General features: G+C 38.0%; 1 long non-coding RNA gene across 1 annotated transcript; it reads left to right on the top strand.

Annotated features, from left to right (window-relative positions):
* Positions 1,543-15,376, top strand: LOC110400335. The gene is made up of 4 exons (XR_002439758.1): positions 1,543-1,966; positions 5,917-5,990; positions 13,339-13,426; positions 14,891-15,376. It is a non-coding gene; the product is annotated as an uncharacterized LOC110400335 (long non-coding RNA).

Raw genomic sequence — 15,644 nt, 5'->3', positions numbered from 1 at the left:
AATATTTCATCGGGATTCACCACAGGCACTATTATCAACATTCTTTCTGCAGGATTGCAACTGGAAAAAAGTACATAAGAGACTCTTGATAAAAATGCATTTGATTTCACTCTTTGTGAAGCATAGAAATATTAATTATTACTGTTCTCACTCTTTTGGATACTGCAAAGAAATAGCAAAAGTTTTCCATTAAATTTGTCTGTCTTCAGCACGCTTTAGTCTGATTAAAGAAGACACTCAAATAACTGATATAGTTGCATCAAACACTGATTAACTGGAGATCTCACAGCAAATTTCAGTCCTACACTGATTGTTTTTATGTAGGATCAAAAGTACTCCACAAAGCCTCTGTTTATATCTTCCTTAATTGATGTTATTTTCACTAACGTTTTCATAATTTGTTGTCTATAAATAGCAGTATGGGAAAGGCCAGCAAATGTTAATGCTTTCACAAAAAAAATTAAGTTTATCTCTTTAATTCATTTTGTTTTGCCTAAACAAAGGAGTCTTTGGAAAATGCAAATTCTGCTTAAACTGAGATTGCCATATTGCTAAAATCTGTGGGGTCATGTATCAAGTAATGGTACATATATATGAATATATAAAGAATATATATATATGAATAATAAAGATACAAGGGTATGTTAAGCAATTAGCAGCAAACACTAGCCATCCCATTATTTGCTTATATATTCAACTCTATTTAACACCAACTATTTCAGGCTCTGGAAGGTTTGAATGTATTTTGTCTCCCACTGCTCTTGTTAAGATCTATTTTAATCTATCAGAGATGGCAGGCTAAGCTTTGTGGGCTTTTATTTTAAGTTCAGCTTTTCTTTGCCCATATTTTTCACATGAATTAAAACTGAAAGGGTGAGTCTATGAACCTCTTCTCTTTGTTTAACTGACCCCAGGATCAGGCTAGATGAGATCTTCAGTACAGAGAGGGTTACCTGCTACTAAATAGTACGAACTACTTCGTTTTCATAATTGGTTCTTTCAGCCTCATAGACTTGTTTACCAGAGGTCCTTCAAACATGCATTCTATACTTCTTTGAATATGGCACTCAGGTAGACCGATCGCAGATTAGGTGTTAGTCCAGGCTAGTATACAGAAAGTAAACCTTGAGGCCTTCCCCTCTAGATTTCTTGCAACAGTTTTGCTCTTCCTCCAGCTTGTTTATCAGCAGAAGACTTAATACACTGATGAAATACTTTCATGTTATAGTTGATACTTGAAATGTATAAGCCAGTATCCTATTCACATCACATTTTAACTATCTTTAGAAAAGAGTTACAGGATGCTTACTCAAATATCTTAAGATAAACAGAAATGAGCATAAGCAAAATAATTCAAAACTGTTGGAAAAACTTCAGTCGTGCTTGCGTGTCGAATGTTGTTTGGAAGGTGACTGCAATTTGTGAGAGTGTTGGGAGATTAACCTCAGATGAAAGCAATAAATGAAATTTTAAGAGAAATTTTATTTGTGGCAGTTGAGTGCGTAATAGTTTTACTGCAAGAAATAGGGTGATAAAGGAATACTCAAAAGTTACTAAGTGGCTTCTGCAAAATATTTTTTGATAAATTGCTCTTTTTCCTTCTGACTCTTCCTGAAAGCCCCTCTGAAGTCTGATGTATAAGAGCCAGTAACAAAGAACAAATGAAGATGCTCTTCACCTGAGGTTTTTCTTTAAATTCTATTTTCACTGAGCAATAGGGGGAAAAAAAAAGATTTTCTTCCATCAAATGCTTTCTGTGATGGCAGCAGTTTGGTGTGAATGTGTGATAAGAATATCTGCAATGTAAAGATAGCTGGGAACTTTGAATCAGTCCCTTGGCTGACAGTGGGCAGCCCAGTGTGTTACAAAGGAGGGTTTGAGAAATCCTATGCCTGGCAGATGTGAAATAGTTTGCTGCCATGCTAATCGCTACTGCCTTGGAATTGATTTGACCCTGAAACATGAGGTGAGGCTTTATTTTTTTTCTTCTCTCTTTTGCTCTGGATATTTTTATCAGAGTAAATGCTATTTTTTCCCCTCAAGCTGAGCTAGAGAGAGCTATACTTTGCATTGGTGAAAATCTGTAGTAATGAGTTCCATCGTTTAACTATTCAGTAAGTATGTGTAACTTTTTAGATAAGAAACTATCTTATTTTATTAGAATATTTTCCCTTTTCTTGTAGTTGCTTCCTTTGAATTCAGATATCACTCTTCCTCCTCATACTGAAAGACACAAACTCGCAATGCTTCATTTTTCACTTCATGTGCTTTTTTTGTAGCTTGTCTTATTCATCTATGTATCTTAAAGTAAACAATCTTGGTGCTTATAATTCTTGTAGATGAGTTGATGTGATGATCTAACCACCTTTCTTTGGATCTCCTTTAATTACTCTTTTTTTTTTTTGGTGTGTTTTTTTTTAATCTGGGTTGCTTCTCAAGATATTACCTCTGATTTATGTAATTGCATATAATTGCATTATATTTTTTATATTATACTTCATCCAATCAGACAAAACCTTGGAGGAGTAAGATCTTCAAAGAAATTGACAGATCTCATGTTGCCTGCCAAAATTATCATAGAAGTATGTGCACGCACAAAATAAATTCTATTTCAATGCACATTGCTTTTTTTTTAAATTTAGTATATAGATGTTATTTGTCATAGTGTTGTCCATTGATTTGTTCTTGTTAAATTGCTTAAAGGCCTGCCTTACCTAGCCTAATGATTTAGGCCACCTACTCATTTTATGTTACTTACTGATTCCTACAATTAATAATTTTGTTCAAGACCAAAGCTTCCAGTGCAGTTGCTGACGAATCTCTTGAGAAGAATAGTGAAAGAACAAATAATAACCTAGAAAACAAAGCTTAGATTTTCAAGTAATTGTTTTAATTTCTCTGAAAGCAAAAAGATTCGGTGGATTTCTGAAAAATTACTTCCAATTTATGGAGAATTCCAGCTTATAATCCATTGACTACTTCTTGAGTTGATTTCACTGAGGCACAGAGAAGGCAGATTTTCATTAGGATGCTGCTGACAAACCACCTGAAACACCGTAGATTAATTGTTCCTCTTAATGACAATCAGTGAAAACTGAGTGAGGAAGGCAGATAGGGAGCTGAAACTTGTTTGCTAAACTGAATGTATTGTAAAATACATCATTAAGATATTAGAGAGTCGTATACCTTGTTGCTGCTCTATTCTTACAGTGATGTTCAGTGTAGTTTGAGGCTCCATTGGCTTCCTAACATAAGTTTGCTTATGTGTCCTTATTTCGTGATTTGATGGGTCACTGTTAAAACATTTGAGACAAAGTAAGTAGTTGTAATGCTCAAGGAACATATTATTTCCACATCTTTCAGAGGTGGAAGGAAGAATTTATGTGCAAAGGCCAGTTTCGTACAATCACTGATGTAATCAATCTGATTATCTGTGTTTTTAACTACAATAATATTGTTTATGTTCTTGAGAGTAATTAAGTTTGAATGGATGTAGTTGTGGGGCTAGGGCTCCTCTATATAATCAGAAAGAGGTGTAGGTGGAAAACAAACAAATTGGTTTTTTTATTGCTTAAATTAGTGGTTTGCAGGCTATGGATGTGTAATTATGTCCTTGTGTCCAACATATTCCTAAGATGAATGACAACTAGCTAGAGAAACAAAGCAAGTGTAGTGATACAAAGTTGTTACACTTTACTGCCTTGTGCACTTGTAGAGGTGCCTCTGTTCTTTCCTTGAGGAAAGTCAAACGTGCCACTTGAAGCTTTAATTTGAAATAATAATTGGAAGGTCTTAAGAGTCTTTAGGAAAATTAGGGAGGTTTTCAGTTAGATTCCAGTCTGAGAACTGAGTTAAAGTTATTAAAATCTACAAGTGTCCTAAGCAACATATTGCATATGGGGTTTTGCTGCAGAATGAGATGAAGTTCTTAAAAACGCTCCTTATGCTACCTTCAAAATATGGTGTTTATGGATAGGAAGACTGCTTGCAGCTTATTTGGCTTGGAAGAAGTGACAAAGCAGAGCAGATGCTTTTTCTTTTGCTGCTTGAGTGGAATAATTCCAGAGAAATTTGGAAAGAAGTAATGGAATTTTAAGAGATTTCAGAGGAATGTTACAGAATTTTATCTTCCACAGTGCACGAGACTTGGAAAGAAGTTCTCAGATAACAAAATAAAGCAGAAAGTATTCAAAAAGTTTCAAAGCAGAAAGATTTTTAGCCTCTAACAGACTTTGGCAACTACAAAGGGTGTGGGTAATGCCTCTGTTATAAATGAGATTGCCTATAGAAAATAGGTAGATATGCTTATATGTAGGGGTAAGAAGGCCTAGAAATAGCTTTTTCTTTACTTTATAAGTAGAAAGAGGTTTTCATAAAGTTAATTTTCTAGTTTTTTTCACTAACATGGGCGTGGTCATCTTCTGACATGATTCACAGTGTGAAATGGTGGAGAGGGTTTATTTTAACCATGCAAGTCCCCTGACGTCAGATTGCTGTCTCTACATATGGCTGGTGCTTGGCTCAAAGAGAAGTTTTTACTGAGTAGAGCATTGGCTATGACGTTTGCTAGGCAAACTTGAGAATCTAATGCCATATATTATTAATAACAAGTCTTCTGCAAAGAGAAGATATCAGGACTAGAATCATGCTCAAGCACTGTATGCTAACTGATTTTGTTCTATCACTCTATGGCAAATACAATTATACATTATCGATATTAAAGATGTACATGTCATGGATAATGTGAATACATAATGCAAAATTGTAATGAAATTTGGAATATCTGATTAGTCATGGGAAAACTGCTTTCTAAAAAGTAGAGTTTTATCTACATTTCTAACTTCCTTTTACATTGAATGACCAATTACACTTCTATCATATGCCATTTGTTTTGCATATTTTAATTTCTAATTACTGACAAATTAAGATGACACTGATCAATTAATGACTACTGAATGTTTAATTCATGGATACCTTAAAACGCTTGCTGTTACAGAGGATTCTGAGAGGTTTTGGCTGGAATTCCAAAGGAGTGACACATTTCTAGTGTCTGACTCCGGTATATCTATGAGCAAATTGAAGCATCAATGTCACTGCACCCTCTGCTAACTTATTCCTTTTAAATTATTAAAATCTTAAGCTGAAATTCTTCCCAGAAGGGAGCCAACCTAATGCTATGAATACACAACTTAAGTCTGAAAATGATCGCTGGCTGCTTTTGCATAAAGTGTTCCACTTTTGATGTATTCATTGCCCTTAGAAAATCAGCAAATTATAGGAATTATTTTCATCTGTTAGATTCATGCCTGTGCTTCTAGATGAAATGTCTTACCCAAGTGGAGGAAAGGTAAGGGATCACCAAAATAAACCATATCTTCTTCAATACTTAGGTGACCAGAAACATATACTGTCAGGGCTTGCTGAATCTGTTTGGACTGTCCTACCACTGAGTAGTTTATGGATGTCATGTTGCTACTAAAGCATCTACTGGAAAATATGGTTAAGCTTGCAGAAGAATATGCCCCTAATTCTTGCTTCATGGCCTGCACCTTTGGAGACAGAGTTGAACCTGTACCTTGAGATAAATGTGTGTCTTGATGGCTCACCAACCCCAATTCCCAGCTGCCTGAACTAGATCCACAACTACTCTAAGATAACAAGGCCAGCAGGAGTGGTGGCCTCAACATAAAGGGTAAATTGGGTCTGGAAACAGTGGCTGGTGTCATGCGGTCCAGTGACTGCCCAGCAGGCCTGGTGTGAGGAGGCAGGCCTACAGCCTCAGGAGTCCAGCCAGCAGGCCTGGGTGCGGATGTAGCTCTAACACAGCTGTGGTATGGCACAGGTGGGGCAGCATTGGCTCACAAGGTGTTCCCAAGAGAAATGAACGCAGGTCCTTGCTCCTTGTTATCTTTGCAGAAGCTTCTGCCAGTGGAGGAACTACCTTAGAGTGAGGTGGCTCAAGATTCTCCTCCTGACTCCCTGCAGAAAGGGTGAGTGAACATGGGGCCCTCACAGGCCTGTGGTGCTGAGCACACGGGGATGCATGCTTTGAGGCCTGTGGTGCTATTCACATGCAGCAGGCTGTCAGAAACACCTTCACAGGCCTCAGGAACTTGTGCTTACAGTGACATATATTAGAGCCTCAGAGTGCCTATAAGTAACAAGCTTTGCAGAAATGTAAATGCAGATTGTGTGGTAAATGCCCATGGCATTTGATTTTTTTCCCCATGAGCAGAAGAAGCATGGATGATCAGCTTTTTTAGAGTTCTTACTGTCCTCTCAGCCCCAAATTCCAGCCTTGCTGGAAGGGCTGGGTGCTGGGTTGAGCAGTTAATCAATGGCTGTTTAATTCCAAGAGATGGGGATGTTCCCAAGGAGGGGAAAGCAATCCCTGTCTTCTGTTTCTGTGTAGTGACACTGAGAGTTGTAACTAGCTAGAATTCATGCTGAATAGCTGACTGAGATTCTCAAATGAAAAGACATGCAATTTTGCCTTTTTAGAGGGGCCTGTAACTGAGTTTTCAGAAGCCATCACACCCAACTGCTGCTAAATGTGAACATAAATTGTGAGTGCTGAGGCGGTGTCGGAGGGTGAAAAAGATACTGTTGCTTACTATTGGAGAGTATTTTGTGATGCTAGTATTCTACAGAATTGTTTTTTTTTTTTTCCAGCAGAGTTCCTGTGGTAAACATTAAATTTTTTTGTCTCAGTTGCAACCAGTGTCCTTGCCAAGTTCCTGCCCTGATCAGTGGCCTGAGGTCAGGGATTTCATCTCCCTAGGGAAAAAAAAGAAGAGAGCTTGGGAAACCTTTGTTTTCATGCCACCGCTGCTGTTGTATACATTATCTGACTGCCACAGTGGTCACTGAGGCTTGATGCCAGGGTAGCCATAAGACTTCATAGAGGAATCATGGCATCATGATTATCTCAGGATGAGAGAGATGGTATTGGTATTCAGCAGAAATACCAGCAGAAAGGAGGCAGCTTTCTGGAGTCCTTTCACTCCCAGCTCAGTTTAGATGGCATGTGCCATTTTCATGAGAGGTGTATGGCCTTTCCCATTAGTTATTTGGTAGGAAATCAGACTCCAAGCTGAAGAGAATGAAATGAGTGAGGGTTTTTTTTTTTTTGGAGACCCTAAGTGCAGTTCCTCTGAACAGATAGGTATTGCAGCCAGCATTCTGTGATCAGCTGTTTGTTTGCCTCTGAAATGTGCAGGTATGTTACCACCAGTGGTAAGCCACATGGAGCTCATAAAACAAAACCTAGAAGTTAATTATTAATCAAAGCCAGCAAAAATGTATTCTGCTTTAATATGACAATGCAGTACATAAACTCTTGAGTTAACAGACACTTTAAAAAATGAATACTGATTGCTGTTAAAGCAGCTGTTTTGTCAGCTGCTTTAGAACCACAATATGTTAGCCAGCAATACATTAACAATGACATAAGGACAGATAAGAGTTGAGACTTTCCATGCCGCTAGCTGCACTGGGATAATTAGCATCAGTAGACACTCTCTGTTGAGGTTCTCAACAGAGAAGCTGGGGACAGGGAGCTGGAAGAGGTCATTCACACCAGGGAGGAGTTGGATATTGTGTATTTGAAGAGTTATCTGCTCTCTGAAGAGTCTCAGTTAAGTAAGTGTATGGCAGGGGACAGAGGGGAGACTTACCTGTCAGTCCTACTTAAACTGTAAGCTCTCTGGGGCAGAGATGCTCTATTGCACTCTGGTTTGTTCTGCACCTCACTTTCAGATATTGCTGTATTATAAGCAGTATATTATTTAATCACAAGGGCTTTCAATTTTGACACTTTTCAATAGCCCTGTATTCACTAGCTATACAAGTTGAAAGTTCTTAAATTGTGGTTTACATATACGTTAATTCTACAAACTTTTCAAGGGATTGGAAGAAGTTATTCTTTAGCAGGCTAAAATATTGAGTAGTGGATTTGTGAAAATTTTAAGATCCAACACTGGGATATCCATTTTAAATACAACTCTTGTCCAAGCTCTACACTGAAATAAGTTCTTGCAATTTCAAGTAACTTGCTTATGATCCATGGGTAGGTTCATCCTTAAGTTATTTTGTTGACATTTCACATGGAATTGTAGGCAAAAATCACTAAAAATGGCTTCAGAGGTAAACCAAACAATCTGGTAGAAGCCTTGGTGTCTGTGCCTGTGGGGGAGGGGTGGGGAGGGAATACTTGCTAGTGGACAAAGCAAACCCATAGACACAGATATATGCTTATTCCATAGTCTTTGTATCATCTGCTATTATTTGTCACCACAATTTTTTTGAGAGATGTGTCAGTATAATATTAGTATAACGGAAATTGACATACAGACTCTGCCTACCATGAAAATGCAAGAGTCTTTGGAAAAGTACAGTTATGACTTCCCCTCCCTCTTTTCTCCTTCCTTTTTTCCCTTGCTGCTTTGCAGAACTGACAAGAAAACTTGCATTAATTTCTTGCAGATGTTGCTTACTTGAGCAGTTTTGATAAGGATCTGAGTTTGCATTTCTTGAGTTTTGCTCAGTACTACAAGATGGTAAGAAATTAAAAGAAATAACAAAATCCAAAACAAACCACAACAAAAAGTAAAAACAACTCCACAACTGTGGAGGATTTACTGTGAAATGTGTTCTATATTTCTGTGTTTTAATTGCTATATATGCTCAATATCTATAGTATTTGATGACAGTTATTATATAAGTTTAAAGCTAGAAAGAATCCATAGAAAATGAGTAGACAAAAAAAACCCTCTAAGTCGTCTTTATTTTTTTCATCACATTGAGAGACTCTCAAAAAGAATGGAGTAAGTCTGTTGCTTTACAATTAATCTGTCCAACAGCAAAACAGTTGGGCTAATACCCTTAGCTTCATTGTCTTACAAGTTTTCTAGAAGGCCTAGGGAAGTTCACCAATCTGTGGTGGTAAGTCTCCTGCAAAAGCATTGTCAGCAAAACCATACCATGAAGAACCTTTGTTGTGGAATCAGTTCCGTGGGAGCAGCACTGGGCAGAGAGGTGTCCACTTGGCCATAGCCAGAAGCAGACATAAATCTCAGATTGGCTGAGAACTATTTAAAAGCCCTTTCCTCCTTCCTGATTCACCCATTGCTGTGTACGGGTCCTGAGAGGCATCAAATTCTTATTCTGTTGACTTTAGGTTTTGATAAGGGAATGTTGCCAATACCTCTGTTACAGATCAGTCCCATAATGTATGCTGGATTTCAAAGTTCATTGAGATGCCCTTTTTTTTTTAATGCTACAGCTAAAATTTCAGCTGGTTTACCATGCTAGACTTTGTAATCTAGTAGGCAGGCCTGGCGTTATATACTTATGATGCTGAATTAATCACAGTGGCAGATCTGAGGGCATATTTATTTCTAGAATCTCCAGTTTAATTTATGATTCTATCTTGTCTTTCTCAGCTCACATTTTTTCTCAGTAATGCTTCCAATTCCACAGGTTTACCCATCCAAGGAATTTCCCTGACAACAGAAATATGATCCTGTGCGCTCTCATAAAAATGTGCAGTTATTGATTCACCCTTGATTTTTGAATACTGGTTTCTCTGGATGGTATGCAGAGGGTAGTTCACAGATCCTCTTCCATTTCTGGCCTAGATGAATAGTGCCAGCAATGTTTCAAGGCAGAATTTACTGTAGTGCACTCTTTGTCCTCTTGATCATTATTGCACAGGCACTCTTTCCACCTGCTTTTGCTTTGCCAGCTGCAGTGAGTATTCATAGACTGACTAATAAGGCAAGAAAAGGACTTCACTTTCCCTGCTGAGTGGGGAGACAGCAGGCCTGCATTCTAATCTTTACACTGCCTTTGAGCTGCTACACAATGACTACTTCAGCAGCTTTCCTTTTAGGATTCATCATATTTGTCACATAAAAAGTTGGACTGGAAACAGCCTGAAATACATAAAAGTTGATCATATAAAACATCTCAGGTTCCTCTTATATGGAGAAAGATCCTGTTTTGCACAAGCTGTTTCACCGACATGGAGAAAGTTACTGTTCTACAAGCATGATTCCATCAAGTCATTCCTGTTGCTGGCTTTTGGGTTGGCTTCTCATACAGTTCAGATAGAAGAGCATGCCTGTAGGTGTACTTCTAGAACCTGTAGGGTTACTGTGACGCTAACTGGCAGCAGAGACATTAGTTTTTCAGAAATATTATAGAGGATTTCTTCAGATTATTCCATATTTTTGTTCCATACTTGTATTCCCAAAACTGAGCTCTATGGTTTCCTACAATTTCTATTGAAGTCTCTGATGCTCTACCCTTCCAGTTTGTATCCTTCATGTTGATAGCTCTTCCTTGAAGTACTGCAGCATACTAATATTTCAAGTAGTATTATATTTAAATGTGTGTATTTTCTTGGTTATCATATTCTGCATACGCTCCAAATATGACTTTGGATTACTTGGCATAATGAAAGAAATGTCATATACTTACAGGAAAAGGAGACCACATTTGATTTTTAAAGAAAAAGGAAGCATAGTTCCATAACTAATTTCACTGTAAAGAAATGTCTGCACAAAAAGAGGGAAGGCAGTCTTTGGATTCCAGTGCTTTCCTTTCGGTATGCTTGTGTGCTCTAAGATGAAACATTCCTGTCATTAAATTGCATTTTAGAAAGTGTTTCCAGTGTATATGAATTTAATTAATGAATGAATGAAGATTTATCCAGATCTTATCTATATAGTGGCCTTCCAGTACCTGAAGGGGTCTTATGGGAAAGATGTGGAGGAACAAGGGCAAGTAGTGACAGAATGAGGGGAAGTGGCTTTAACTGGAAAAGGGTAGATTTAGACTAGATATTAGGAAGAAATTCTTTACTGTGAGAGTGGTGAGACACTGGAACAGATTACCCAGAGAGATTGTGGATGCCCCCTCCCTGGAGGCATTCAAGGCCAGGCTGGATGGGGCTTTCAGCAGCCGGGTCTATTGGGAAGTGTCCCTGCCTATGGTTGGGGGTTGGAACTAGATTATCTTAAAAGCCCCTTCGAACCCAAACCATTTGATGATTCCATGATATGCTGTTTTTTTTTTTTTTTTTAGCATGATGTGAAAAGTACTTCTGGAAATTCTTATAGTTGAGAGCATGCACAAGTGCTTTGACTGAAGTAGAGGAATATATAATCTTCTTTCTGTAGATAACAGGAGAGAGATTCTTATTTAGGCAAATAATTAAGAAGAGATGCTATAGTGAAGAGGACAAAATGGCTTCCCAGGTCTCAGAAGTGCTTAGTGTTCATGCTGTCATTTTGAATTTGCTAACTTGCGGAGTAGATGGCTGGTAGCTGTCAGTCAACAGAGTAACACGTGTTAACAAGATTAACTGTGTTTGAACACTGCCTCATGTGCTGACAGTACTTCAATTGAAGTGCACTTCAGTTGTTCACCTAGGCGGAAGAAATCTCTAGGAACTTCTGGGCCCAGTTTTGTTCTATTCAAAATCAATTGGAGCTTTGTCATTGAATTTAATAGGTGTTGGACCAGCCTTTTACTACTATGTAAGTGATAGTCTCAATTTCTCCTGTGTCTAAGTGGGGAAAAAAGTATATTGTCTTTGTTTATTTTTCTTTGCTAATGAATAGGTGCTAATGAATTGAACTCTGACTGATTACAGAAATAGAAGCTCTTAAAATGATGTTACGTTATAACCTTTCTGTGTTTGCTAAAACTGCAATCTTATTACCCTGATAAAAGGTAAATCAATTTGCCAGGTTCATTCTAGTTTCAAGCTGAAATTTAATATTTCAGTTTGTTCTACTAGCCCTTAAAATTGCTATTGTGAAAAACCTTGCTTGGAAAATAAAAGCTTTTCCTCCATGCAAAACTTCAGAAGATGTCATTCAGTGGTCTTTGGCTGTGCACCTCTCTTACTGCTGCTTTAGTCTGATAACCTAGATAATCAAACATGTCTCTGGTGCTAGCCATTATCACGTCCCTTTTAGGTAGTAGATATTCCCAGACCATGCTTACTCAATTCATGGGCTGGATTCAATCACAAAAAAAAAACACAAGGATGACAGGAGGTTTCCTTCACCTTTAGCTGTTTAAGGTGCAGGAATTGTCTACTCTTTCCTCTGAATTGTTTTCTCTGTAGTTAAATGAAAGCATTGCACCAGAAAATGTGTATTCTGAAGTGTTTGGGTTTCTTTTGCCTTATTTTGCATTCTTCAGAAAGAAATGTGGATAATTGCTCTGTTAAGCTTTATGCTGTTTGATAGTCAAATCCCACAAGGGGGAGTGAGGAAGATAAAGGAAATAGTATTATACTGACAGTGGAAAGTGAAAGGAGAGGGTAAGAAAATATTTGCATGTGTATCCAACCACCACAAAACTTAACAGGATTATCCACAGCAATGATAACTGTGGAGTTCCCTCTCATTTCTAGGAAAAAAAAGTATCTTCATCTTATTGCAGTTGTTTCTTGTATGGAAACCGGAGCCAGAGTGGTGAAATTTGGCTTTTTGCCTTTTCAGATGGGCATTCCTTTCTAGTCCAGGAAATGTGACTTATGACAGATTGTTGTTACATCTGGAAGATATGGAAGTCCTATTAGCTAAGAGATGAAATATATATATGTTCAACTGATTAGACCACTGGAAACATATTTCAAAAAGAATCTTAGCCTGATGTCCCAGGAGGTAAAATACAGTCTGTCTCAAGTCTTAAGTGGATATGAAGAGGAATATGTTGCAACTGAAAACATGATGGTTGAACTGGAGTATACTGCAGGAGGGTTGCTGGGCTGTGCAGAACATGACTGAGATTACTGTTGTTCAGGCACCACTGAATTCCTCTAAATGCATCCACACCATAAGGAGAGAAGATCTTATTGTTGGCAGCATCTGCTAGCAAGTGTTGCAATTGCTTTATGTGACAGACTGGAAGATGGATCAGCTGTTGCTAATGTAGCTGGTCTGTTCCAGATACAGGAGACCAGGTACATTCAGACTGGAAAAAGACCTCTGCCATGAGCTCTGTCCCTCTCGTGCTGAACTAGCTATTTCAGGCTACCCTGCATTAACTATGTGTGACAAACAGTGCCGGGTTATTTATTCAAAACAGCTTATTTCCTGGCTTTTGATGTTCTAGTTTGCATAAATGTGTGTCTCCATCTGTATCTCTGGGTGCAGGTCTCTGCATCACCTCTTCTGGGAGGCCTTGTCACTGCTCTGCCTGCCAGGTGTGTTTCAGGCAGAACTTTATGGATTCTGTGGTTAATATTTTAAGGCTGAACAGAGCATGTGGAAATGCACTGCTAATTCTGTGGTATCAAATACTACTGCTTATCTCCAGCTAATAGAGTGCAGAAAGATAAAAGCACTATCCTGTCAGAAGAGATCTGAAGGTTCTACTTAAGGACACAGACCTGTATACCTTGCAGGTATCTTATTCATTATTTATTCACTTTTGGTATGAGGTAAGTGACATAGAGAACTGGACTAGCAATATCACTGTTCTTACCACAGTGACATTTCCTAATGGTGATAATAGCCTTTGTTTAGCAGAAGGAACTTTGTTGGAGCTGAAGAATATTAATAGAGCAGACTAATTAAGCCTATAAAAATCCATTTTTTTGCTAATAAGAAAATTAATTTGATTTCTTTGTGTTAAGCATTTAGAACGCTTGTAATACTAGTGTAGATGTTTGGTCTGGAAAATTAAAGTATGGATAACAAGAAGGCAGAGTTGACGTGAAAAGAAAGGTAAATAACAAGAAAAGTGTGGATAGATAAGGGAAGGCTTTGAATATTTTAAGGCTAATAGATGAAAAAGACAGTTCAGTGTAGATAAATGATGAATAATGAGTTCAGTGCAAAGCATTCCTACTGCCAGTATTCCTAGGTGCTTCATGCACTTAGAGAAATAAAAACAAGGGAACGTATCATGCTGTAAATTTGCATAACTGCGCTGAGGCCAGTAGAGCTTTGCAATTTTGCACCTCTGAAGGACTGGATCTTTAAAGAGTGAGTGTCAGATATGAATGGTGAGAAATAAAAAAGAAAAGTCAGCTTCTTCAGAAGCTCTGGATAGAGGAACAAGGTTACATTATTTGCTTTTTCATTAGAATTTAATTTGCTCAATTTCTTAAGGCAATAGAAAACACAATGGACATTCTATATACTATTTTAAAAATTCATGAAATAAAACTTTAGAAACCATCTAAAGCACTTAAGTCTACTGCAGGAAAATCATTCCAAGTCCATAAAGATCTGTTACAGTTAAAAAATATATATATATATACTTGGAAGTGTTTTTGTTATTATTAGCTGCAGTCTAAAGGCACTTGACATCTGTGTAGTCCTGCCATGTTTATTTTGGCAGTTAATGTTTTAATCAATAGTTGGATTGTTTAATTTAAGCTGTAACTAGTTTGGGTATTTACAAGATAAAAACGTAGCACAGAATCACAGAATTGTAGGGGTGGGAGGGGACCGCTAGAGACCGAGTCCAACACTCCTGCTAGAGCAGGTTCCCTACAGCAGGTCACACAGGTAGGTGTCCAGATGGATTGTGTGTATCTCCAGAGAAGGAGACTCCACAGTCTTTCTGGGCAGCCTGTTCCAGTGCACTGTCATTCTGAGAACGAGGGAGTTCTTCCTTGAGTTAGTATAGAACTTTCTGTCTTCCAGTTTCTGCCCTCTTCCCCTTGTTCAGTGACAAGCAACAGTAGTAGAGTCCAGCCATGTCGACTCGACTCCTACACTTTAGATGTTTACAAACAGTGATGAGATCACCTCTCAGCCTTCTCTTCTCCAGACAGAAGAGTCCTGCATCTCTCAACCTCTCCTCGTGTGGAGATGCTCCAGGCCCTTAATAATCTTTGTCATTTGTTGATTCTTTCTAGGCTTCCTGGCTTTTTTGAACTGAGGAGCCCAGAGCTGGACGCAGTATTCTAGATGTGGCCTTGCTACACTGTAAAGCTTTGCACCTGAAAATAACAGCACTGTTTATAAAAATGAAATGAACAATGTAAAAAAATATGCTGGTAAACGTGGGAAATTCAAACCAAAAGTTTTGAAAGTTACAGCAAATGAAGTTTCAGATTCTCTTATGAATATGATACAGTTAAACACTATAGCACAATATTTAGCTCTCAACTTGTTGATTGCTTCATAGTCAAGGTGTTACAACATACATTTCAGAAACATTGAGTTTTACGTGACAAACAGGTTAATCTTCAAGGATGACCACACAGAGCACCACTGATACACAACACACAGAGTGAAAAGAATTTGTCTGCCACTCGTCCTAACAAATGATCAAGGTTGTATTTCTTCTTGATATTTCATATTCAGAATGTCCAAGTGTATACACTGCATGTAGGGAAGCAGATGTGAAAGCTGTAGAACCTACTTCAGCTCCTCACTTGCAGGAGATTTCTGTGAAGAGTCCCTAAGCACCTACAATGGAAACTTCTATCTGTGGCCTTCTGTGTATCAGCCTCGATCTCAACATGATACAAAGGATTTACCTCTCAAATTGGATGGTGTTTGGAAGGAGATAGTTGTATATGGATATTCCATGGTTGATAACATAATGGAGAAAGGCAAAGGCAGAAACCCTCCCAGTTCCTCAGTTTTTGAGTTTTCTTTATAATA

This window comes from Numida meleagris, chromosome 5 (assembly GCF_002078875.1).
Source record: "Numida meleagris isolate 19003 breed g44 Domestic line chromosome 5, NumMel1.0, whole genome shotgun sequence".
NCBI classification, from domain to species: Eukaryota; Metazoa; Chordata; class Aves; order Galliformes; family Numididae; genus Numida; species Numida meleagris.
This window is presented reverse-complemented; position numbering and strand designations above follow the sequence as displayed.